This window comes from Gossypium hirsutum, chromosome A03, assembly GCF_007990345.1.
Source record: "Gossypium hirsutum isolate 1008001.06 chromosome A03, Gossypium_hirsutum_v2.1, whole genome shotgun sequence".
Classification (NCBI taxonomy): Eukaryota; Viridiplantae; Streptophyta; class Magnoliopsida; order Malvales; family Malvaceae; genus Gossypium; species Gossypium hirsutum.
The window spans coordinates 34570188-34597079 of NC_053426.1; the positions used below are offsets into that span (position 1 = coordinate 34570188).

Genomic DNA, 26892 nt, shown 5'->3' on the forward strand with positions numbered 1-26892 from the left:
CCAACTATGGATACTTATGAGGATGATGATATTAAATCAGTTGCTACCCTGGTTACAACTAGATCAACATTTGCTAGAGTATTGAATGTTGTTGCATAGGCCAGACTTGTTGAACATTTGAAAGAGGAATCGACATATCTTGATAAGACTATTTAGTATCATGAGCTACAATTGAAACTTCTCCAACTTTAATTTTTCCTTTACTACTTGAACTGTTCTTGTTCAGTGATACAAACTAGGAAAAACAAGGGAAGGATAAATGACAAGTGTTTGTACAGGTTCAAAAAGAAGTCTATATCAAGTGGAAAGAAATATCCAAGCAAAGGCAGTCCATGCCATGAAATCCGCTCAATTAGTTTAATTAGTGGTGGGATCCCACTGAATTATGTCTCGATGATGTTGATATAGATGTTTTCATTGGAAAACAATATCAATGGAGGAATAGGAATTAGAATTCTACATTTATTTAATTTCTTTAGGAGTTTATTTTTTATCACAAACGTTAGTTTGGGAAGGAGGTTCAGTCAAAGACGAATCTGCCTTTGAGTAACCATAGGTCGAAGCAAGGATACTTTCTCGTCTAGACCTATGACTAAATCTTACGCCAAGGCGCATATCAACTTGGTATCGGAGTCAACTGTCATGGGTGACGAAAAAACTTTGACAGCCAAACTGAAGGCATTTATGGAACAAATGGCTACAAGGCAATAAGCATTAGAGGAGCAGATGGCGATTTTATCTCTTTCGGTCCAAAAGACAACGAAAGAGAATTTAGAAAAAAATAATGAAGAACAAGGCAACAGCGGAGGCAAGAAAATAAATTCAGATTCACAACACGGTGGAGGCATGGTGCCAAGATACTCCAAGATGGAATTTCCCACTTATGATGGTGTTGGTGATCCTTTAGGATGGTTAAAAAGATGCGAAAATTTTTTTGGCAATCAGCGGACCAACGGAGAAGACAAAGTCGGCTTAGCTTCATTCCATCTCTTAGGAGAAGCACAATTGTGGTTTGATCAAATCGAGGAAGAGGAGGCAAATCTGGATTGGGAGTGCTTTAGAGAGTGTTGTCATGTTAGGTTTGGGCCACCTATGAGTAATAACCCCTTGGGGGAACTTGCAAACTTGAGACAAACTGGCACGGTAGAAGAATATCAACGTCAATTTCAGTCACTATTGGCTAGGACTACTGATCTTAAACCTTGACAACAAGTAAACCTTTTTACTGCCGGATTAGTAGAGGAACATAGAATTGATATCGAGATGCAACAACCGGGAAACCTTGGAGTTGCAATGAATATGGCTCGAGCTTTGGAACGGAAACAAAAAGTCTCTTCCAAGATGTTATCTCAAACCAATCTAAACTGGTCAGCTTCCCAAAACACTGGCAGCAATTCCATTATTCCAACAACTAAGAGCTTTGCAAAGGGAGGAGGACAAACAACGAAACCAATGGGGAATAATAGCAAAATAGGTTCTTCCGCACCATTTATCAAAAGATTGACACGAGCAGAGATGGTGGAGAGAAGGGCTAAGGGATTGTGTTATAATTGTGACGAGTCTTATTGTGTTATAATTGTGACGAGTCTTACTCCATGGGGCATAAATGTAAAAGGCTATTTTGGATAGAAGTACCAGTTATTGAAGACGAGCAAGATGATGAGGTAGATGATTTTGAAATTTCCTTACATGCCATTAGAGGAACTTGCAATTCATCTACTATGCAACTACCAGCAAAGGTGTCAGGAAAAACAGTGTTAGTTCTCGTTGATTCAGGCAGAACACATAACTTTCTACGCGAAGGTTTAGTGCCAAGATTGGGACTGAAGATACAAAAGAAAAGGGGGTTGCAAGTATGTGTGGCAAACGGAGAACGGGTTCCTAGCATTGGCATTTGTAAATCAGTACAGTTCGTCGTGGCCAATGACAACATTCAAGCTGATTTTTATACAATACCATTAGAAGGGTTTGATATGATTTTGGGGGTTAAATGGTTGTATACCCTTGGTCCAATTTTATGGGATTTCAGCTCCTTAATTATGCAATTTGCAGTAAACAAGAAGAAAATACTCTGGCAAGGGCAGCACCCAGAGGAAGTTCCACGACTCAGCTTGATACAGGGACAGGATTTAACTAATATAATATTAGATAAGCTACTGGTAGAATTTGCGCATTTATTCCAAGAACCGTCTGGGTTACCTCCTAACCGCAAATGTAACCATCGTATAACTCTCAAACCAGGAACGGGACCAATTGTAGTCAGGCCTTATCGATATCCACATTTTCAAAAGGATGAGATTGAGAAGCAGTGTAACCAAATGTTATAACAAGGAATCATTCAACCCAGTAGATCATCATTCTCTTCTCCAGTACTATTAATAAAGAAGTATGACGGGTTATGGCATTTTTGCATCGATTATCGAGAGTTTAATGCTTGCACTGTTAAAGACAAATATTCGATTCCTGTCGTGGATGAATTGTTGGACGAACTTCATGGGGCAAAATATTTTACAAAATTGGATTTACGATCGGGATATTTTCAAATTAGAATGGCAACTACTGATGTGGAAAAGACAGCCTTCTGAACCCACCATGGACACTTTGAGTTTCTTGTCATGCCATTCGGGCTTATCAATGCCCCTTTCACATTTCAGAGTTTGATGAATGATATGTTTTAGTCTTCTTTGATGACATATTAATTTATAGCAAAACATGGACTGAACATATGCATCATGTAAGATTAGTTTTTGAACTCTTGCAGGATAATATGTTGTTCTTAAAGAAATCCAAGTGTTTCTTTGGAGAGTCTCAGGTAACCTACCTCGGTCATGTCATCCATGGTGAAGGGGTCGAGGTTGATCACACTAAAATTAAAGATGTCACCGATTGGCCAACTCCTAAAACTACCAAGGCTCTACGAGGCTTTCTAGGGTTGGCATGATATTACAGAAAATTCATCAAGAATTATGGACAAGTGGTTGTACCCTTAACATCTCTTCTAAAGAAAAATGCCTTCAACTGGACTAAGGAAGCTGATGTTGCTTTCACCCAATTAAAAACTTCTCTTTCAGCAGCCCCAGTTTTGCAATTACCCAACTTTGTGGAGGAATTTGTGGTTGAATGTGATGCTTCGGGCAGCGGGTTTGGAGCTGTAATACAGCAAAAGGGACACCCTATTGCCTTTTTCAGTTGCAAGATTACAGATCGACACCTTAAGTTGGCTGCCTACGAACGTGAATTAATTGGTTTGGCAAAGGCAGTGACTCATTGGCGACCCTATCTTTGGGGAAGGCATTTCCTCATCTGTACTGATCACTTCAGTATTAAGTATTAGTTAGACCAACGACTTACGACATCCCCACAACAACATTAGATCAGCAAGCTAATGGGGTTTGATTTCTGAATGGAATATAAAGCAGGGAAGTTGAACAGGGCTGCAGATGCTTTATCTAGAAAAGACAAAGACTTACCACACCTCATGACTGTTTCATTCCCTCAAGTTGAAATTCTTAAAGCCATCAGACGAGAAATAGAAGCTTCCCCAGAATTATCACAACTCCAGCAAAGAATTCTACAAGGAGAGTTGGGGCCCGATTGGGTTGCACAAGATGGGTTGATTTTCTTCAAAGGGAGGTTGTACCTTTTACCTACCTCACCAATTATTCCCACTCTTATCTCCTCTATACATGCTATGGCACATGAAGGGGAATTGAAAACATTGCATCGTCTTCGCCAAGATTTTTTTTAGAAAGGAATGAAGCTTGCAACCTCAGAATTTGTGCAACATTGTTTAGTATGCCAACGCCAAAAATGGCAAAATTTACAGCCCGCAGGTTTACTTCAACCTCTTCCAATACCACAACATGTTTGGGCTGATATTTCTATGGATTTCGTGGAGGGTCTACCCAAAGTAAAAGGGAAATCGGTACTTATGGTGGTTGTGGACAGACTGTCGAAGTACGCTCATTTTTTACCTTTGTCCCATCCATTTACTGCTATATCTGTTGCTACCGTCTTCTTTGCAGAGGTATTCCGACTTCATGGCTTGCCGGAATCGATAGTTTCAGACCATGATAAAGTTTTCCTCAGCCTATTTTGGAAGGAATTATTTCGTCAAAGTGGTTCTAAGCTCGCTTTTTCCTCAGCATACCATCCCCAATCTGATGGTCAGACAGAGGTAGTTAACCGAACAATAGAAATGTACCTACGATGCCTCTCTAGTGATCGTCCAGGACAGTGGGTCGATTGGGTTCCATGGGCTGAGTATTGCTACAACACCTCATATCACACTATCCTAAAAGCCACTCCCTTCCAATTAGTATACGGTAGGGATCCACCTCAACTTCTCTTCTATTCAGCTGGTTCTACAAGGATTGAAGCTGTGGATAAGGCTCTACAAGATAGGGATGCACTTTTACACAATGTTCGGGATAGACTCTTGCAAGCTCAGCAACGAATGAAAGCCACTTATGATTTGGGGTACAGAGAGTTGAATTTTAAAGTCGGGGATTGGGTTTGGTTACGGCTTCAACAGTATCGACAATTGACGATAACTAAACAGAAGCATCACAAGTTATTGCCAAAATATTTTGGTCCTTTTAAAGTCTTGAACAAAATAGGATCAGTTTCCTATCAGCTTGAATTACCTACAGGCAGCAGAATACATGATGTATTTCATGTTTCTTTCCTCAAAGAATACAAGAGACCTTAACCAGATGCGGTAGGAGACTTGCCCTTAGTATATGATGGCAAGGCCTTGCCTACTCCACAAGCTATTATTAATACCAGGCTTAATCGGGGTCGGCGGGAACTATTAGTGCAATGGGTAGGATGTCCTCAAGAAGATGCCACTTGGGAACCAATTGATAATTTTCGAGCAGCTTATCCTGAATTTGAGCTTGAGGACAAGCTCAACTCCGAGAGGGGGAGTAATGATATAGATGTTTTCATTGGAAAACAATATCAACGGAGGAATAGGAATTAGAATTCTACATTTATTTAATTTCTTTAGGAGTTTATTTTTTATCACAAACGTTAGTTTGGGAAGGGGGTTCAGTCAAAGACGAATCTGTCTTTGAGTAACCGTAGGTCGAACCAAGGATACTTTCTCGTCTAGACCTGTGACTAGATCTTATGCCAAGGCGCATATCAGATGTCTGGTTCATTAAGCTTCGGGACAAAGACTATATCACTAGTCAACTTTTCTTGTGGAAAAGTAGTAGATATTGTTTGAACTTAAAAGAGTCCAATGGGATATTCTTAGTAAAGTGGGCCCCCTACCTGGCTGGACTCAGTCAACCAGCCTATCAGACAACTTGCTGGTCCTTGCAAGTTGGAAAACTGAAGATTCTAGGTCCCTTGTTTCTACCATGCGTGTGGACTGTTGTAACATGCAGGACAGCGTGAATTTGAAGTGCTCTGGTTCGCAACAGCGAACTGGTCCTACACTAAGTTCTCTGTTTCTACGAAAAGCTGAAGGATGATATTGATTTCAGATGGAAAAACACTTTTTTAGTACTATTATTGTTTCAAAATGGATGATTTTTCTACAGAAATGATTAATCAAGGTCTGATCTATGGATAGGTTAAGCATGGGAGTTCTACATCGGTGTTGTACTGAAACTATCGTCAAGCTTCTTTACACAATCATATTTCCCAAAGGTTGAGTATGCAAATACTTCTCTTTTTTGCATATACTCAAGCTTATCACATGCAGATCGTGTGATGCAGTAAATGGCAGATGTTATTGCTATGGCATATTCAGTTTTGATTTAATATGACATTTTCTATACCCATGCAAATAAACTCTATAGCTATCTGTTAATTCAGAGGTATAGATAAATTTGGTACCTTCATTTAACCATAAAACGAGAGGCTTGTCGGAAGAATTTCGTGGTGACTCCACAAAATAATAGAACAACGCTCGATCAGCTATAGGGTCTACTGTTACATAGCCTACATATTGGTCAAAATCCACTCCTTCAGGTTGTCCCGGCAGTGCATTGATCTTATCACTCTGCATCATCCCTTTCTGGGATCCTACATACACTGGAGAGTTGTGACTATCTTCTTGATCATTTAGTAGAGCCCATGATTCAGGGTGAGGAAATTTGCGAGATTCGATCAACCTGTTGAGATTGCCAATCTGGTTTCCCTTGCATGAAATGAGGAAAGTTGTAAAGTAGCAAGACAACACAAGCAGCAAGTATTTAATAGTAACTTTCATGGTGGCCTCTGGACTCAGAAGCTTATGCAAGCTTCTAATAGTATTAAGTATGTATGCAAGCCAATATTGATGCTAATGTATACTGGCACAGGATAATTTTCCATTTTGTAGCCAAGTCACAGCTTGATGCACTTGCTGACAAATCTACTGTGGCCTGGGACCAGCTTGATATGTATTCCCATTGTTGTTTAGGAATGAAATTTAACCCACGTTGAAATTTGGTGAGTGTGGTTTTCAACATTCAACCCTTTGTTACAAAGTTAACATTACATTTCCGGTTAATATGATATATCAATTAGCAAAATACATTTATCATTCTCTCAACGGTTGAACCCTCGTGCAGATGGCGGAAGCTTTCCGTTTAGGAAGGACGAGAAGAGCACCAGGGCCCAGGCTTGCTGGTAACTGGGAACAGAATGTCCAGCTCCTCTTACTGTTACAAATGTTAAGTTCTGATATCCAACAGCATACCCTCCAACCTTGACAAAAACCAGCTAGATGATTAGCTTGATCACCATTTATTCATTTTCTAATAGCAATAATTAGATTAGTGAAATTCAGTTCAAACTCTTACCTCCCCATGGATGTACCAAGTATACCAGGCAGTCTTAATGGGCATCCCCAGTTTGTTTATGGCATATTTGCTACATGATAGAGGCAGGGCACCATCTGTGTCACCACTGACATAATACCATTAAACTTGATTAGAAAGTTTTTAACTTTGATTCTTGTTTAATAAGCTATCAATGTTTTTCTCCAAGGTTATGAAATTGGACTTAGTCAAATGACTAACTTGTAGATCCAAACCCGAATTCCACTGTCCATTACTTCCTTAATGATTGGCAAAACTGTTAATGGTTTATCTTTCCAGTGTCGATTTACTTTTCCACTGTTCTCAGAAAATAATTACCAGGAACCGACGAGGATTAGCAAATCAACATAAAATGAAACAGGGTAACTATAAGATTGAGAGGGATGTTGGTCAGTGCCTGCAGGATTGCCATGGATAAGGAAGAGCAGAAACATTTGAATGAAGTGCTTGTGAACTTCTGGATTGTTCAAGTAGGAATGAATATAATTTTTCGAGCAGGAATGGAAAGCCGAAACCTATTTCTTAATTCTCAGCAAGCAGAAGTGGAAAAAAAATACTAGGAACATTCTGTTCACCAACTTGGCACATAAGCTTGGCATATAAGGTAAGTGGAAGTTGAGGAGGAATCGCATAAGGGAGCATAGATGTCATAGGTATACATGTTACCAGCAGCATCATTTGCTTTATCCACAAATCCTAAGCAAACTTTGGATGATAAATTTAGAGTAGAATAATCGCAGTTCAATGCAAGTCCAGTGTATATGTCATCAGACGTAAGGGCATGCGTCCACTAGAAATCCACTGCTCCTCTCATAAATGTTTCAAAATCAATATAAGCATTACCTATCTAATACATCAATAACACCCTCCCCATTAACATTCATTTCATGACAGCATAAATATATAAAAACATTCTTACGGGAACTTACTGCAATTCCTTTTAGATTGATTATAGTTTGATTGGTGTGTTGATTATTTTGGAGGATAGTGTGAGCAAGCTGGGGTACATAATAGCCTACATAACTCTCTCCTGCCGGGAAAAATTCCCTGGTTTTGTATTCAGGAAATCTTTGGATCCAGTAAACAAGAAAGGTATAGGAATCTTGGGCAGTTCTTAAATCTCCACTTGACTTATAGTCTGAGGTTCTATTTGAGTAAGAGAATCCGACACCGGCAGGAGACTCTAAAAAGATGACGTTGGCATATTAACACACAAAATGTTAGTCAATGATTCATTTTCAAGGAAACCCCTGATAATTTAGCGGTTATGTAATCCAAGAACTCACCCTTTATTCCATGCGTATTCATTTCGATGCAAGGTTTTACCATCTTTTTCTACTCTAAATGGGCAAAGTTCCATCAAGCTCCATTTCCAGTTGAAGAGCAACCAGGCCTTGCCCATCAAAACGCTATCATGCATGTATTATTGTTGATTATAGATTATAATAGCCAAAGGAAAGCCTGTTCTCATATAAAACTTATTTATATACCTACCATTTACCAACTTTTTTTTTTCATTTTATAAAATGATTAATTTTTAATTTTGATATTTCTAATATGCTTAAATATAATATAATATTTTATTTTTATATTTAATTTCTAACATAAGTTAATGTTTATAGTTTTTTTATAATTTTATTAATTAGTTCAAATAGTTAATATAATTAACTTTTTCAATTAAAATGTTAGGTGGTTATATATAGTTTGAAAGCGAATTTTTAAATACATAAAGTAAAGAATAAATTCTTGAAAATAAAAGTTGAAGGACTGAATTCTAAACATATAATGTGTAAAGACTTAGAGTCATGGTTGTTTGAATCAGATCAGATTGACTAGTCGAATTGAGAACTGCCTTGAGTATCGGTCCGAAGAGACGCATTAGACTAGTTGACCTGTGAACCAGTACAAACCGGTTGAATTTGGCCATAGAATTGATTGAATAGATTTTTTTATTTTTTTATTATTTTCATTTTTTATGTTTTTAATGATTCATTTAATCGATCCATATGAACCTGTGGACTGACCAATTTGATTATCGGTCAAATTCTAAAAATTTTGCTTAGGGTATATTTAATCTTCAAATTTTTACTTTATAATTTGACACAAACAAATAATTAACCCAATCTATTGATTTACGTAATTAGAAGGGACCAATTAAATTTACAACGAAGCCTAAAAAACGATCACTAATCCAATTTGAGTAACTCTATAAGATAGACCTCAACAGGAAACTGAAGAGTAACGACAACAAGTGATTGAATTCAATAGTTTTTCATATAAAATTATTGACCCTAGAGGTATAGTAATATGGAGAAAACAAAATTATTTCAAACATCGACATCCTACTAATTCATGTTATAAAAATGAAATCTGATAAAACCGATTAAATCATCAGTTTTTTTTAATATATTAAATCATTGGTTTTTAAATCAATTAGTTGAACCATAACTGAATTAAATAAATGCAGATAAACAATAATAGTAACCTATACAACTGTATATAAAAGGAACGCACTAAGGCCTTCTTTTTATGACAGCTGTCATTTTTCTTTTCTTTGACATGAAAAGATTATGGTAAAATTTCATCTGTAATCCCTTTTCTTTTTTTAGATTATCTAAAAATGATTAAATTTTAATTTTGATCTCTATATTTCACTCAAATTTAAAACTGAATCTCTATACTTTAATTTTGACATGATTTGACACCTCGATTCTTATAATATAATTAGATAATCTAAATATTTTATTCTGATTAAAATGTGATGTGAATTTTTAAAGATTTTTAGTATCGTTAAAATTCTCTATTAAATTTAAGTCTATTACAATGTCTTTTTTATTATTATTATTACATAGATATTAAGTGAGTATCTTTTTAACTTCAAAATGTCAAGCTAGCAAATTTAACAAAAAAGAATTATAACAATGTTAATAAATTAATCTAAATTTTTAAATTTAAAAATTAAAAAGACTAAATTAAATTTTACAATGCAAAAACTTTAAACATATTATAATCTTTAAATTTACTCTGTAAGTTAATTAGAAAATAAAACGTAAATCCTAGGTGATACCATACTAGTTGATTTTATAACAAAAAAAAAAGCGAATTAGTCTAACCAAAAAAGCTAAGTTAAAAAATTGGATGGGTTGGACAATAAATGAAAAAAAAGAAAAGAAAAGCAAAACACATAAATGAAAACCCAGAGCATATGAAAAACTAGTGCAAATAGTTTTCTAATACGTTTTTACGGAAGACCTTCGTCTTTGCTAACTTTACCAAAATTTCTTTGGTATCGTGTGAATATTTTTAATTTACACTTACACCACATTTAGTTCACTGAAATAAAATAGTATCGTAATGGAATAGAGTTATAATAGAAATATAATGAAATAGATCTATAATCAATAATTTAATTGTTTGGTTGAATGAAATGGAATAGAACTGAAATAATATTCTTGTATTTGGTTGAATGGAATAGAGATTGTAATAACATATGAAGAAACCTAAAATGACCAAAGCATCCTTAACAAAAAAATTTTAAGTAAATGATTATGTTATTGTTATTAAGTTTTAATTAGATTATTATTACATATAATTTAATAAAAATGAAAACAAATAATTTAATCATATTTTAATATAATTATTATTAAATATAATTTAATAATTATGTTTTATTTTTGTAAAAATAATTATATTTTACATCCAACAATTACATTACAAGCACAAATCACAGTCATCAATTTGTGTTATGCCACTCTAGAAATACTGTGATGACACTCGAAAAATAACTAATAATTCATATTGGAGACTTCTTAATTGATCAAGTCATTAGGCATATGCTCGATTGAATGAGTGATTCGTATTTCCATTGTAATCGTGTCTATTATCTCCCCACTGTTGCTTTGTTGCGTAATCCATATTCACAATGATATAATTATTTAAACCGAAATTAGAGATGTCTTCTTTAAAGTCCTTCAAATTTGCTGACTTTGCCTTGAAAGAATAAAGATCAAGAAGGCTGGTACTAAGGGATGATTGATTTCCAAATGCACCACTATGTTTTGCTTGTTGTGTGTTTGATTGTAACAACAAAGGGTTGCCTAAGGAAACAGGTAGAGTATTACACGAGCTACCAACCGCCACTCTGGCATATTGGAAATTCGGATCATTAACACGATTAAATGTTCCACAATCGTTGGCGGGCTTGTTCTGCGACGGTTGATTGATATCTATCGATGTTGGGACCCCTTGAAACAAAGTTCCATTTTGATTTTAGTTTGCAAGTACACGTCTGGCTGGATCTTCCTAGAACCATTGATCGGATTGTTTGATGTTTGAGAATGTCCAGGTTGAATTACGCTAGAAGAAATCCCATGTAGGCTTAAAGCAGTTAAGGAGTTCAGTCTCCCAAACATTCCACCTGGTTAATAAGATGGCAGAGAGGCACTTGAAATCCTTCCAAGTCCAGTCAATGTGCGAAAATATCCAAAGATGTCTAGTGGACCCATGCGCAAGTAACACGAATCTTTATTGCCTAATGCAACAACATTGTTGAGTCCTAAGTAAAGCTTATATTTCTATAGGACAACATAAGATAGTAAGCTTAAATATTGCAATTCTCCCATATGTATGGCCCAGCCTAACTCTTACAAAATCTTGAATTGAAGTTGCAATAACTTCATTAACAATGTGCTAATTCTAATAATGAGTAAAATGGTAACAAAACACTCTACTAAAACTAGCAGATCACTTATTACGTTTTCCTTTATGGGCCCTCAACATTCATAAGGTCAAGAACTTTATTCAGAGTAGCCTCTAAATCATTTAAATAAAGAGAAAATGAAAAGCTAAAACTAAAAATGAAGTTGGTATGTTGTGTCATTGTAAGAGACACTAATCTAAACAGCATAACTCACTATCAAGACCCATTTGGTTGTCAGTTGAAACAAACTTCCTATGCACCTCTACAAACCAAACAACTCAAGGCTTTTCCTAGATTGAGGGATCCTCATCTTCGTGTCTGTTATCTTGATTCAGTGCATTAATGTGATCTTTAAAGTCAAATTTGTTTTTTCTTACAACGTGTTGCCATATGTTTTTTAGCTCCTCGATGCGAACTGGCTTCAATAAGTAGTCACAAGTGCCATGAGTAATCCCCTTCTTTACAAGCTTTGTATCACCATGAATTGACAACACTAGAATTTCATCAAGAATAAGAAAATATGGTAAATCATTCTCAAACACTTCTAATCTACTAATCAAATTTAGATCTAGAATAATTATGGGTTTATAAAACCATCAAACTTCACCTAAATTTTTTTTTCATTCATTCCACAAACAATTCAAAAGATAAAAAAGGGGAAAGAGCAAAATCAAAATGGAATAATTTAGTGCCAAAAAATGGAAAAAGAAAAACAAAGGGTTAATACTTATTGATTACAGGTAGGCCTATTTCAAGCCCCACAAGTTCAAAAAGCTTAAAGGCATCCATGTTTGGCATGTTAACACTAGTAATAACCAAGTCATATATGTTCATGTTTTCCCTAAAATTTTAAGGGCTGCATTTGCCTAATTGGTTGTGGAAACTGTAGAAAAAAGACATACATGATATGTTAAAAAGAAGCCCACTGTCTTAGCATTGTTACAAGTCAAACCTAGCATTCTACAATTACAAAGACCCTAATCTAAATGCTCACTTCAAAGCACAAGACATAGGTATTCCTGACAGAAGAATTTATTTAAAATTTTGAGAAAAATAAATAAAACTTTGAATGAAAGATTTTGAATTAAAGATTGAGAATAAATAGAACAGTAAACACATAACTTGTGAGTAGAATCTAAAAGTAAATTTCAACCTAAAACACCATTAATCTGTCTCCGTTACCGGATTAGGGTTACGAAGCATTACCATACAATCAAAAATGTTTAAACAACATAATATTCAATAATTTAAATATATCATAAACCATTCATCCACATTCATTTTGTCTCTAAATTGAGCCTTCGAGACCCTAGAAATAGCTTACAAGCAATTTGGGACTAATTTGAATCAATACAAAAAGTTTAGGAAAAAGTAGCAAAATTTGAAAATAAGGGTCACACGACCGTGTGACATGGCCCTAAGCCGTGTAGCTTTTGAAATAGGGATACATGGCCGTGTCACACGCCTGTGTGCCAGGCCGTGTAACTCTCTGAGTTACCCCACACGTTTGTGTGGTAGGCCGTGTGTTAGGCCATGTAACTCACTGACTTGAACCCTTAGAAATTTTCAAATGACACACGGTCGTGTCGCCAAGCCATATGCCTCATACAACTAAGTCACACGCCTATGTCCCAAGCCGTGTGAACCTAAAATTTACCTAAAATCAAACCACTGCATGCATAAACATTCAAACTAATTGTGCACACCTTCAGGGGATCAAAACACCATCTAAAGCATGCATAAACATACCATTTCAAGCATCCTATTTCACCTAACCAATATGCCATTCAAAGGCACCACAATTATACCAAAACATTACATACCAAAACTAGTCAATAATTCCTTATGTCAAGCATTATAACTTAGTTCAATTACCTACCAAAACATATCATAATTGACCATTTCATGACCATAAAATACCAATTCCAAACCATCATTTACATTCCAAAAGAGCCATATATACAAGTATTTAAGGATGTTCAAAATGACCTAACTTTAAAAAAGCACTAAAAGTTCATCAAGTTCAAACTTAAACTTCACAAGTATGATCATACCAATTCACCATTTTCACATTCACAAAACATCATAATACTAAAGACTTCTCCTATTACATGTCACTTTAGCCAACTTGAAACAAGTACAAAATGACTACCAATGTATAAATGATAGTGTCTGAGCTTCCAAGCGATCCAATTGATGCAACGATTCCAAGTGTTCTACAAAAATCAAATTAAATGAGTAAGCACGAAGAAGCTTAGTAAGTTCGATAAATCAATTCATTTACTATAAAGTTCCAAGTTTCCAAGGGACATTAACATTTATTTCACCGACAATAAGTTTGAATAACACCGGCACCAAGTCTGCTAGGCACCAAGCCTGAGTAATAGTATAGTTCAACATTTACATATCAACACATAATAGAATTTAAAGATTAATTCACTAAAAAGGAATTGAATTCAATCATACATAAACACAAAACGAACTTACTGGACTAATTTACAGTAATCGTAAAAGCATAGGGGCTAATCCAAAATCTTTTCTTTTCAATGATTGTCAACACATTCGTGATCTAAAATAATGGTTTCATTCAATTGAATACTTATAAACTTCAATTTAATCCAAAATTCACATTTATACAAAATTATGAAATTGGCCTTAACATTTAAATTTAGTCCTTAAGCTCATAGCTTGCATTTTAACCATTTTAACTAAAAATCTAACTAAGATACAAAGAACCTTGAAACAATCCATGATTACCAACATTTCACAACAAAACCATGGATTTACACTTTAAACAATTAAATCCCTAGTTCTAAAATTCATCGAAAATCACTTAACAAAACATGCTTATCTTACAACAAAGATTAATAACCTACCAACTAACATCACAACACATTCAAGAACATCCATCGCAAGTCCTTCAACCTTTACCAATTTTGCAAATTAATCCCCGAGCTAGCTAGCTTAAGCTAAAACAGATTCAAAAACATAAAAATCACTAAAAACAGGACTTAGAAACACTTACATACAAGAAACAAGCTTGATCGAATCTTCAAAGCTCAAAACTGGCTATTTTTCTCTTCAAAAATCGGTGGGGAAAAAGACTAGAAAAGATGAACCAATTTGTTTTATTTAGTTGATGCTTTAAATATTCAATTACCATTTTAACCTTTAAAAACTATAAAAATTTCATTTAAACCATGTCCATGACTATCCACTAACCCATTAAATGTTATATTTACTATTCAAGTCCATTACTTTTCTTTCCATAGCCATTTAGCCATTTTAACTAATAGAACTCAATTTTTATACCTTTTACGATTTAGGCCTTTTTACTTAATTAACTATGTAAACTTCAAAATTTCTTAACGAAATTTTAATACAGCCTTAATATAATCCTATAGATGCTAAATAAATAATAAAATAATAATTCACTCGTTAAAATTATGGTCTCGAAACCACTATTTCTGACACCACTAAAAACGGGCTATTACACAACCTTTGAGAAAAAAATAAAGAAAATTTTTCAAGACTATACATTATGCATATATCAATTCAAAAAACTAAAACGCAAGGTTGCCACCTTTTTCTTCCTGCTTCTTCTTCTTTTCTCTGGGAACAAAGCTTCCATAATTTTTGGTGATACAATCTGACTTTGTCTTTGCATATTGTATCCACTGCACCAAATTAATCATATAGTGTAACACCCCTAACCTGTATCCGTCGCCGGAATAGGGTTACAAGATATTATCAATCAAAAACACAATTTCAAACGATCAAATACTCACACTTGTATTAACTTTAAAAAAAAAAAAATTTCAATAGCAAATTTCATCACTAATACTACAGGGCTGAATATACTTTTAATTCAAACACTTAATACATGCAGATGTACAGATTTCATAACACCTTAGTCTTATACTGTAACCACCCACAATTGGATTATGCAAAATGTAATACTTATTATCATTTGATAAGAATAAAAGGAAACTCGACATCCATTTCATTTTAAGTTAAACACTAATTCATCACATAAAACACATATAATTATTATAATTTATTGTTGCACATGCCTTTACTCACCTAGTCATCCTTCTATGCATTTAGCCAAGACAAGTTCGTTCTTAACTATTACTCATTCACGTTTCAAATCAATTAACTTACAATTCTATATACTACAATTGTTTAACTGAATATACATATTATATAATAAAATATTCTAACATTTAACGTGCTACAGTTGATTATAACATGCTATAACCACCTATGTTAACCATATTTACCGAATTACATAATAAAATAAATTAATAATTCCATATAACATACCTAACTTGTCACTATTGGGTCGAACATTAATTAGCTATTACAACCGAATTTAAACAGCTTAAACTCTTCCAAAAAAAATAAACATGCATGCATAACTCAACTAGTTGACTGAAATTAATTATTTACTAAAGAAGATTATTTCTATAATTTCGAAACGTTTCCCACATATAGACATATACAGGACGTAAACATTTCAAACTATGTATCAAATATATTAAGTCAATTCATCATATTCAATAAACATTTAAACAAGCAATTACTAAATTACAAATTGATTATAACTATCTCACATAATTTCGTTTTATAATCGAAGTTTCATATACATTATGGTAATAATCTTCAAACCAACTTATAATACAAATTGCATTCACTAAGGTAAGGCATTATACGCAAATAGACATATAATCAAAACATACACCTTATATGTCATGTAATAACCTTACCAAAACAAACTCATATCATGTTCGAATTTAGCCAACAACCTGTTACGCCAAGTCATATATAACATATTATCCTAATACAACCACACCTTCACATATATTTTACTTTATGCTTACCATAGTCGAATAACCTTATACTTATCCAAAATTATTTACCATTTCCAAAACCTAAAACACCTAGCATGAACATCATTCAGTCATAGCAACTAATTTCATAATCAAAATAAACACAAACCAAACTAAATATAACTAAATTCAAACATAAAAGATCAAAGCCATTTTCGCATGGCTCAATTTATACAAAACCAAAATCCAACATTTCAAAACACATTTCAGCCTATACATGCCATAATTCAAGTTTGACTTATAAAGGTACCAAAATAGCTAATAGTGTGTTGAGCTTTGCTGACGATCCCCGAGCTTGTAACTTGTTCCAAAATCTATAAAACAGGGTAAATAAGAACACACAGAGTAAGCTAACTTAGCTTAGTAAGTCATAAGAAAATAAACAACTCAATATCGTAATCGACTCATATTAACTAAACAAAATGCATTAACATTCCCATGCTTGACCTCAAACTTACGAATTCTATAAATAATGCAGTTTTCATAGACTATTATCCACCTAAGTCAAATACACACATAATCATTTAACACATTATAAATCAACTTATAAACTAATTAGTCATAATAAACCATACATCCATTTACTCTTTTATGCAAATTAAGAATCATCAAATGACATCTCATGTATAATTAATACGTATGTGGCCGAATATACCAAATCATATATGCACATATTAGGTAACGTTTCAATGATACACAAATTATCCATTCACAAGCCGAATACACATACCAAATACATATGAATTCTTCATTTGCATTGTACATGATTTACAACAAATATCCATAGTACTTTCTTACCTTATCTCAAGTAGATGTCAAGTTAATTCATACCTGGCCATTTAGCTCGTATTACACATCAGTGCACAATTTACCTTTGCCCGATGAACCATTCAGAATTGGATAGGACACTCGGATAATCACATAAATCTACAATGCCAACGTCCCAGACGTGGTCTTACATGTAGCCACATATCGATGCCACTATCCCAAATAGGGTCTTACTCGTAAACACACATATCGGAATCACAAATCGATGCCATGGTCTTACTCGCTCACATATATCAGAATCCTATATCATGACATATGTATCCTAGCTATTCCTAAGGTTCATACGGGGCTTTCGGACGTCGTAACTCGGTCGAAACCAATTCGGAAATGTGATAGCCAAGCTTAATCATATTCGGCCATAGCTTATACGTTCATACATTTCATAACTACAAATAATATTTACATTTAACTACAATTTAACACATCTATTTGTTTATAAACTTACCTCAGACGTCGTAAAACGGGACAGGGCTGCTAATCGACAACTTTCATTTTTCCCCGGTCCAAATCCAATTTCTTTGGTTCTTAATCTAAACATATTTAAATTAAGCTCATTCAAACATATTTTCATTCAATTTAGTCCAAAAACACATAAATAGGCAAATTAACATTTTACCCCTGACATTTACAATTTTTACAATTTAGTCTCTATTGCACAAAACACAAAATACACAAAATTTCCAAATACCCATGTTTGGCCTAGTCTTACCCATTACCATACAGGTCCATATATTTCATTTATTTCATATTTTAGTCCCTCAAATTATTATTTTTTCAATTTATCCTAATTACTCAAAATCATCAAAAACTTCAATACAAAACATATTAATCTAAAACATATCTTTCATTTTTCATCATCAAACAACAAAAATCACAAGCTATCAACAATGGCATAACTCAAAATATTCATCAAAATCAAAAATTAAAGCATGGGTTTTGTAGTATTTGAAGCAACGATCTCAAAAACATAGAAATTATCAAAAACTTAGCTAGAACTTACCTTTAATCAAGCTTGAAAGTGCCGAACCCTAAGTTTCTTTTCTTTTTCTTTCTTGTTTTAGTTTCGAAAATGGCTTATAATATGAACACCTATTTTTAATTATCATATATTATATCATATATATTAACTTATCATTATTTTACCTTTTTAACCTTAGTTTAAAACTTTATATTATCACATTTTAATGTCCTTAGCCGTCCACTACACTTAATATTGGGCTTATTGCAAATTTAAGGCTTCCATTTAAAAATCCAAGTGCAATCTAGCCTTTTTTAGAAATAACCACTGAATTTTCATTTTACGCGATTAAGTCCTTTTATTAAATCGGACACCTAAACGACAAAATTAAATCACGAAATTTTTACAGACATAAATTCACACAAAATAAAGACAGAAAATAATTTTGAAATATTTTTCTGACTCAGATTCATGGTCCCGAAACCACCATTCCTATTAGGGTTTAAATCGGGCTGTTACAACTTTCCCCTCTTAAGGATTTTCGTCCCTGAAAATCTTACCGGTGAATAGGTTCGGATAGCATTCTCTCATTGCATCCTTTGGTTCCCACGTTGCTTCCTCAACACCCTATTTATGCACAATACTTTAACTAACAAAATCTTCTTATTTCGTAACTCTTTAATCTCGTGAGCCAAGATACGAATCAGTTCTTCCTCATACGTCATATCGGGTTTAATCTCAATCACAGATGGACTAATCACATACGAAGGGTCAGATCGATATTTACGAAGCATCGAAACATGGAATACATTGTGGATCTTTTCTAACTTAGGTAGCAACGATAATCTATAAGCAACTGGCCCGATACGCTCTATTACCTCATATGGCCCAATAAACCTCGGACTCAATTTGCCTTTGCGACAAATCTGAGTAGTTTCTTCCACAGTGAGACTTTCAAGAAAACTTTATCTTCGATTTGAAACTCTATATTCTTGCGTTTCAAGTCTGCATAAGATTTCTGGCAATCTGATGCTGCTTTCAGACTTTCACGGATTACTTTCACTTTCTGTTCAGTTTCTCTGACTAAGTCGACCCCGTGTATCTTAATCTCACTGAGCTCAGTCCAATACAATGGTGTACGACATTTACAACCATACAAAGCCTTATAAGATGCCATTTTGATACTCGATTGAAAGCTATTATTATACACAAATTCAATCAGAGGTAGGTATCGTTCCCACGTACCTTCAAACTCGAGAATCCAACATCTCAACATATCCTCAAGGATCTGAATGATTCACTCAGACTGGCAATCTGTTTGCGAATGGAACGCAGTACTAAAATGTAATTTTGTACCTAGTACATCTTGCAGTTTCTTCTGAAACCGCGATGTAAATCTCGGATCTCTATTTGAAACAATAGATATAGACACACCATGTAATCTCACAATATGAGAAATATACAATTCAACCAGCTTATCAAGTGAGTAGTCTGTACGTATCAGAACAAAATGAGCCGATTTAGTCAATCTATCAACAACAACCCAGATTGCATCTTTCTTGCTCGGTGTCAACGATAAACCAGATACAAAATCAATCGTGACTCTATCCCACTTCCACTCAGGTATCATAATAGGTTGAAGTAATCCTGAAGGCACCTAATGTTAAACTTTTACTTGTTGATAGACTAAACATCTTGCAACAAAGTCAGAAATGTCTCGTTTCATACCATGCCACCAGTAAAGCTATTTTAGATCATTATACATTTTTGTACTTCCTAGATGAACAGATAACCGACTGCTATGAGCTTCATTCAAAATCATCTGAATCAACTCTAAATTCCTTGGAACACATATTCGGTCTCTAAATCTCAAACAATCATTTGCATCAACTCTGAATTTTGAATTTGCATCCGTCTCACACTGAGCTCGTTTTGCAATCAACTTATTATCAACCTTCTGGGCATCACAAATTTGTTGAATAAATAACAGTCTTGCTTTCAATTCAACTACTATTGAACCATCATCAGACATAGCCATATGCACATTCATTGCACGCAAAACAAACTATGATTTCGGCTTAAAGTATCAGCAACAACATTAGCCTTTCTCGAGTGATAGTCAATCACAAGCTCGTAGTCTTTTAGCAATTCCAACCATCGACGTTGTCTCAAATTTAGATCTTTCTGAGTCATCAAGTATTTTAGGCTTTTATGATCAGAATAAACATGACATTTTTCACCGAACAGATAGTGACGCCAAAATTTTAATACAAACACAATGGCTGCCAATTCTAGGTCGTGTGTCAGATAGTTCTTTTCATATGGATTCAACTGTCTCGAGGCATAAGCTATAACTTTGCCTTCCTACATTAAAACACAACCCAAACTATTTAAAGATGCATCACTATAGATAACAAATTCTTTACCCGATTCTGGTTGAACTAGCACTGGAGCTTCGGTCAAAAGAGCTTTTAACTGATTAAAACTTTTCTGGCACTTCTCTGACCACTCGAACTTAACATCTTTCTGCAATAACCTTGTCATCGGAGATGCAATCATTGAAAAACCTTTCACGAACCATCTATAATAACCAGCAAGTCCTACAAAACTTCAGACTTCAAAAACATTCTTCGGAGGTTTCCAATAAAGTACAGCTGAAATTTTGCTCGGATCAACTCGAATGCCCGATGCTGATACCACATGACCCAGAAAACTGACTTTACTTAACTAGAACTCACATTTACTGAATTTCGCATAGAACTGCTTATCTCGCAAAGTCTGCAACACAAGTCTTAAATGTTCAGCATGTTCAGCTTCATCAAAGAGTAGATCAAAATGTCATCTATAAACACAACCACAAACCGGTCCAGATACGGTCTAAAGATCTGATTCATCAAATCCATGAAAACAGCAGGTGCATTAGTGAGTCCAAATGGCATAACCAAAAACTCATAGTGTCCGTACCTCGTTCTGAAAGCAGTCTTTGGCACATCTGAATCTTTAACTCGCAACTGATAGTAGCCTAATCTCAAATCTATCTTCGAAAATACTGTAGCCCCCTTTAGTTGGTGAAACAGATCGTCAATCTGTGGCAACGGATACTTATTCTTTATAGTCACCTTATTAAGCTATCTATAATCGATGCACATTCTCATAGTTCCATCTTTCTTTTTCACAAACAACATAGGTGCACCCCACGGAGAAAAAGTCGGTCTCGCAAAACCTCTATCTCTCAATTCTTGCAACTGAGCTTTCAATTCTTTTAATTCTGTAGGTGTCATTCTGTTCGGAGCTATGGATATCGGAGTTGTCCCTGGAATTAACATAATACCAAACTCTACCTCTCGAATAGGTGGCAAACCCTATAATTCTTCAGGAAACACATCCGGATACTCACACACAACAGGTACTTATTCAATGTTTCTTTTAGCCACTTTACTGTCAAGCACGTAGGCAAAATAAGCTTCACACCCTTTTCTCACATATTTTTGAGCTAGCATCGAAGAAATTACTGCTGGTAAACCATACAAATCACTAGATTTAATCTGAATAACCTTATCATTCTGACTCCGAAGATCAATGGTCTTTCTCTTGCAGTTTACAACAGCATTATGTAAAGTTAGCCAATCCATACCCAGAATTATGTCGAACTAATCAAATGGAAGCAACATCAAATCAGCTGGAAAGCACAGATCTTGAACCATCAAGGGACAATTCTTACACACTTTGTCAACCATAACACACCGGCCCAAGGGGTTTGACACTATAATCACAAACTCAATAGAAACAACAAGTAGATTCTTGTTGAATACTAATGTCTCACACACATATGAATTAGTAGAACCAGGATCAATCAATGCAATTATATCAGTATCATAAAGAGTGAATGTACCAGTAATAACATCTAGGGATGAAGCCTCCTCTCGCGCGCAAATAGCATAGGCTCTAGCAGGTGCACGAGCTTCAGATCTAACTGTTGTATCTTTATTTCCTCTCTGACTGCCGCGCAAATTACTCGCATTTCTCAGTGGTCTACCCCGAGTCGCAGTATTACCCGATCTCATGTTCTGCACTGGATTTTCTTTAGCTAACCCTGGTCAATCTCCAATATAATGATCTGTCAATCCACATTTAAAACAGGCCCGATCATGTAATCTGCAATTGCCGGGATGTCGTTTACCACAGTGTTTACACTCGGGCTGATTTGATCTGACATTACCCACACTGGCTACGGAGGTAGCTCTCGAACTCACCGGTGGTCTATTCTGGTCTCGTCAAGAATAACCTGACGTGGCTTTTGAACGACTAAAATCATCTCAAAATTTCTTTGGTGTTGACTGGACTAACCTGCTGAATGATCTCTTACGCGAGTCTCTAGCTTCAAAATCAGCTTTCATTTTCTCTTTCCCGAGTTCTTCAGCTTTGCAGGCTCGCTCAACAAGTACTACGAACTCTTTTATCTCAAGTATGCCAACTAACAATTTAATGTCTTCATTCAGCCTATCTTCGAATATTTTACGCATTATGGCTTAGGTGGAAACACACTCTTGGGCATACCGATTGAGTCTCACAAATTTCCATTCATACTCTATCATGATCATCCAACCCTGTTTCAGCTCCAAAAATTCTTTTCGTTTCTAATCAATAAATCTCTGGCTGATATACTTCTTACGAAACTTTGCCTGAAAGAATTCTCAGGTCACCCGCTCTCTCGGAACCACTGATACTAAGGTATTCCACCAGTGATATGTTGTGTCTCAAAGCAAAGATATAGCACACTTCAAACACTCATCTGGGGTATAAGGCAGCTCATCAAACACACAGATAGTATTATCAAGCCAAAACTCAGCCCGCTCAGCATCATCATCATCAGTAGCTTTAAACTCTTCAGCCCCTTATTTTCTGATTTTATCAATAGGTGGCTTATACAATCTTAACGGATCACTTACTTGAGGTACAACAGGCATCGAAGATGGATTAGTCTGGGATGGAGGTTCTTGTGCGGCTGGGTTAGTTCGGATATACTGAGTAAACCAGTCATTCATCATTTGATAAAAGGTTTGTCTACCCTCACCTTCTTGGTTACTCGAAATTGGTCGAGAATCTACCAGAGTTGTCCCTTGCGCAGGAGCAGGCACTACACTCTCGACATCATCAGCTACAGCTCTGTCGGGATCCATTTACTATATGAAAACACATTTTTAAATGTCAAAAGTCATCACACTATCGCAACATATAATATGACATGTATAGCTAGACTCGCACATGCTACGTTAGCCCTAGAACCGACTTAAACGTAGCTCTGATACCAATAAAATGTAACACCCCTAACCCGTATCCGTCGCCAGATTAGGGTTACGAGATATTATCAATCAAAAACACAATTTCAAACGATTAAATACTCACACTTGTATTAACTTTTTAAAAAAAAATAATTTCAATAGCCAATTTCATTACTAATACTACAGGGCTGACTATACTTTTAATTCAAACACATAATACATGCAGATGTACAAATTTCATAACACCCTAGTCTTATACTGTAACCACACACAATTGGATTATGCAAAATGTAATACTTATTATCATTTGATAAGAATCAAAGGAAATTTGGCATCCATTTCATTTTAAGTTAAACACTTATTCATCACATAAAACACATATAATTATTATAATTTATTGTTGTACACGCCTTTACTCACCGAATCATCCTTTTATGCATTTAGCCAAGACAAGTTCGTTCTTAACTATTACTTATTCACGTTTCAAATCAAATAACTTACAATTCTATATACTACCATTGGTTAATTCAATATACATATTATATAATAAAATATTCTAACATTTAACATGCTACAGTTGATTATAACATACTATAACCACCTATGTTAACCATATTTACCGAATTACATAATAAAATAAATTAAGGATTCCATATAACATACCCAACTTGTCACTATTGGATCAAACATTAATTAGCTATTACAACCGAATTTAAACAGCTTAAACTCATCCAAAAAAAAACATGCATGCATAACTCAACTAGTTGACCGAAATTAGTTATTTACTAAAGAAGATTATTTCTATAATTTCGAAACATTTCCCACATATAAACATATACAGGACGTAAACATTTCATACTATGTATCAAATATAATAAGTCAATTCATCATATTTAATAAACATTTAAACAAGCAATTATCAAATTACAAATCGATTATAACTATCTCACATAATTTCGTTTTACAACCAAAGTTTCATATACATTATGGTAATAATCTTCAAACCAACTTATAATACAAAATGTATTCACCAGGGTAAGGCATTATACACAAATAGACATATAATCAAAACATACACCTTATATGTCATGTAATAACCTTACCAAAACAAACTCATATCATGTTCGAATTTAGCCAACAACCTGTTACTCCAAGTCATATATAACATATTATGTAACACCCCGAACCCGAGACCGACACCGGAGTCGAACACGAGGTGTTAACAGACTTTAAACCCTTTATAAAAATATTTCTCAGACACTGCCAATCTGCATACTAGTCGCTTTAAAAATCATATCTTGAGTTTCACAACTCGAAAATCAGTTTCGTGATTTTTCCCTGAAACTAGACTCATATGCACATCTACATATTTTTTTCTAGAATTTTTGGTGGGGCCAATTAGTACAGTTTATTAGTCAAAGTCTCCCATGTTACAGGGATCGACTACACTGACCTTTGCGCATTACGACCTGGATATCTCCCTACACAGAGCTTCAATACTGATGCCGTTTGTTTCTATAGAAACTAGACTCAGAGAGGAATCTATACATATATGGTATGACTCCTAATTGTCTCTGGTTAATTTATAATGAATTTCCAAAGTCGAAACAGGGAATCCAGAAACCGTTCTGGCCCTGTCTCACGAGAACCTGAATATCTCTTAACATACTGTCCATATGATCTTTTCGTTGCTTCTATATGAAAATAGACTCATCGAGCTTCGAATACATAATTTATTCATCAATTAATTCGACTCCTACTATTTTTAGTGATTTTTCAATCTCACATCACTGCTGCTGCCAGCATCTGTTATGAAAGCAACTATGCCCATTTCGTGATTTCTCCTTGATCTAACTAGTAATTCGTCATACATATCACAAATTATGATCATGACTAGCCATGCCAAAGGCTAATCATTGTCAAACATCCCCCTACTACACTATTGCCATATCATGAATTTTAACACCAAAATAATCAACCATGACATATGGCATAAAAATCGTATTACCAAGACTTACGACCCAACATTAGAACCAAATTCAACCGAACATTATGCCATTTTCGCATGGCTAAAAGTTTACATACCAAACTTCAACAAAACATATTAGCCTATACATGCCGAAATGTTCTCTTAGACCAACTAAGAAGAAAATACCAAAGGTTGCTTGTGACAGCCCAAAATTGACCCTAGTCGGGAAGTGGTTTCGGGACCGCTAAACCGAGTCACCGAAAGGTTTGAATGTGATGTTTATTGTCTAGAATATGTAATCATGAATGTGTGAAAATTTCAAGCTTCGATTTAGTCGATTGCATGTGAATTTAGTCAATAGGACTTATATGAGAAAATTTTAAAATGTGATAGGTCAATGCATGAGGACCTATTAGTGCATGTGGAAGAAAAAGGGGACTTGCATGTCAAATTCCCCCTCCCTAATATGTAGTGGCCGGCCATGCTATGGGTGGAAACATGTCACCAACATGTTGTGTTAGTGATGTATGGTAAGGAAAATAAAATAATAAGCATGATAATTAAATAATGAAAGGAAGGGTGATGAAAAAAAAAAGAAAAAAAAATAATGGTCTCACGCATACACCCCATTGCCGTGAGCTAAAGGAAGGAAAAGAAAGGTTTTGTTCATCCTTTTTCAACCTCTTTTGACCGAAAATCCTAAGGAAGAGGATTAGGAGGAAGTTTGGCCATGCATGTAACTAGATTGAGGTATGTTTAATGTTATTCTTTGAGATTCATGTATATTTTAAGTTGTAAGTTCAAAATCTACCTAGCCATGGTTCAAACTTTGTTAAATGATGGAGATGACATTCGGCCATGAATGTTACGTTCTTGGTTGGTATTTTGATGTCTTTGGTGATGAGGTAAGGAGATGGTTGACTTTGGGTGTTTAATAAAAGGGTTTGGATGTGAGAGTGTGTGAGAAGTAGAAATGAGGAGTCTTAGCAACTCCATGAAGGTTCGGCCATGGTAGTTTGAGGATTAGAGATTTTATTTCTTGTTAAAAATTTGATGAATCCTAGTGTGTGAAGTGTTTGAACCAACTAAGGATTAATAGATGCATGGGTACAAAGTAGGAAGAATCGGCTACTATGGTTGACACCAATGCCGAATGTAAAGATGTTATAGTAAATAATGTATGTGATTTGAGTTGATAATGTGAAAAAGGATAATTAGATGTATTATAAATGATATAAAGATTTTAGAAATTATTTTGGTTAGGTGTGTGTATGATTAAGTATATTCGGCAATATACTTAAAGTGAGTACTTGATATTATATGGGAGTATGTATATTCGGCCACATGAGTAAATATATATATGATGTTAAATTTGATTATGTATAATGGGCATTAAGATGTGGAACTTAAGAATGTAGTCATATGTGGAATTACATGATGTTATGT

General features: G+C 34.8%; 1 pseudogene; it reads right to left on the bottom strand.

The window, feature by feature from the left end:
• Positions 1–6436: 6436 nt before the first annotated feature.
• The window catches only part of LOC107887806 (serine carboxypeptidase 1-like), a 96917-nt pseudogene continuing 76461 nt past the window's right edge, over positions 6437–26892 (bottom strand).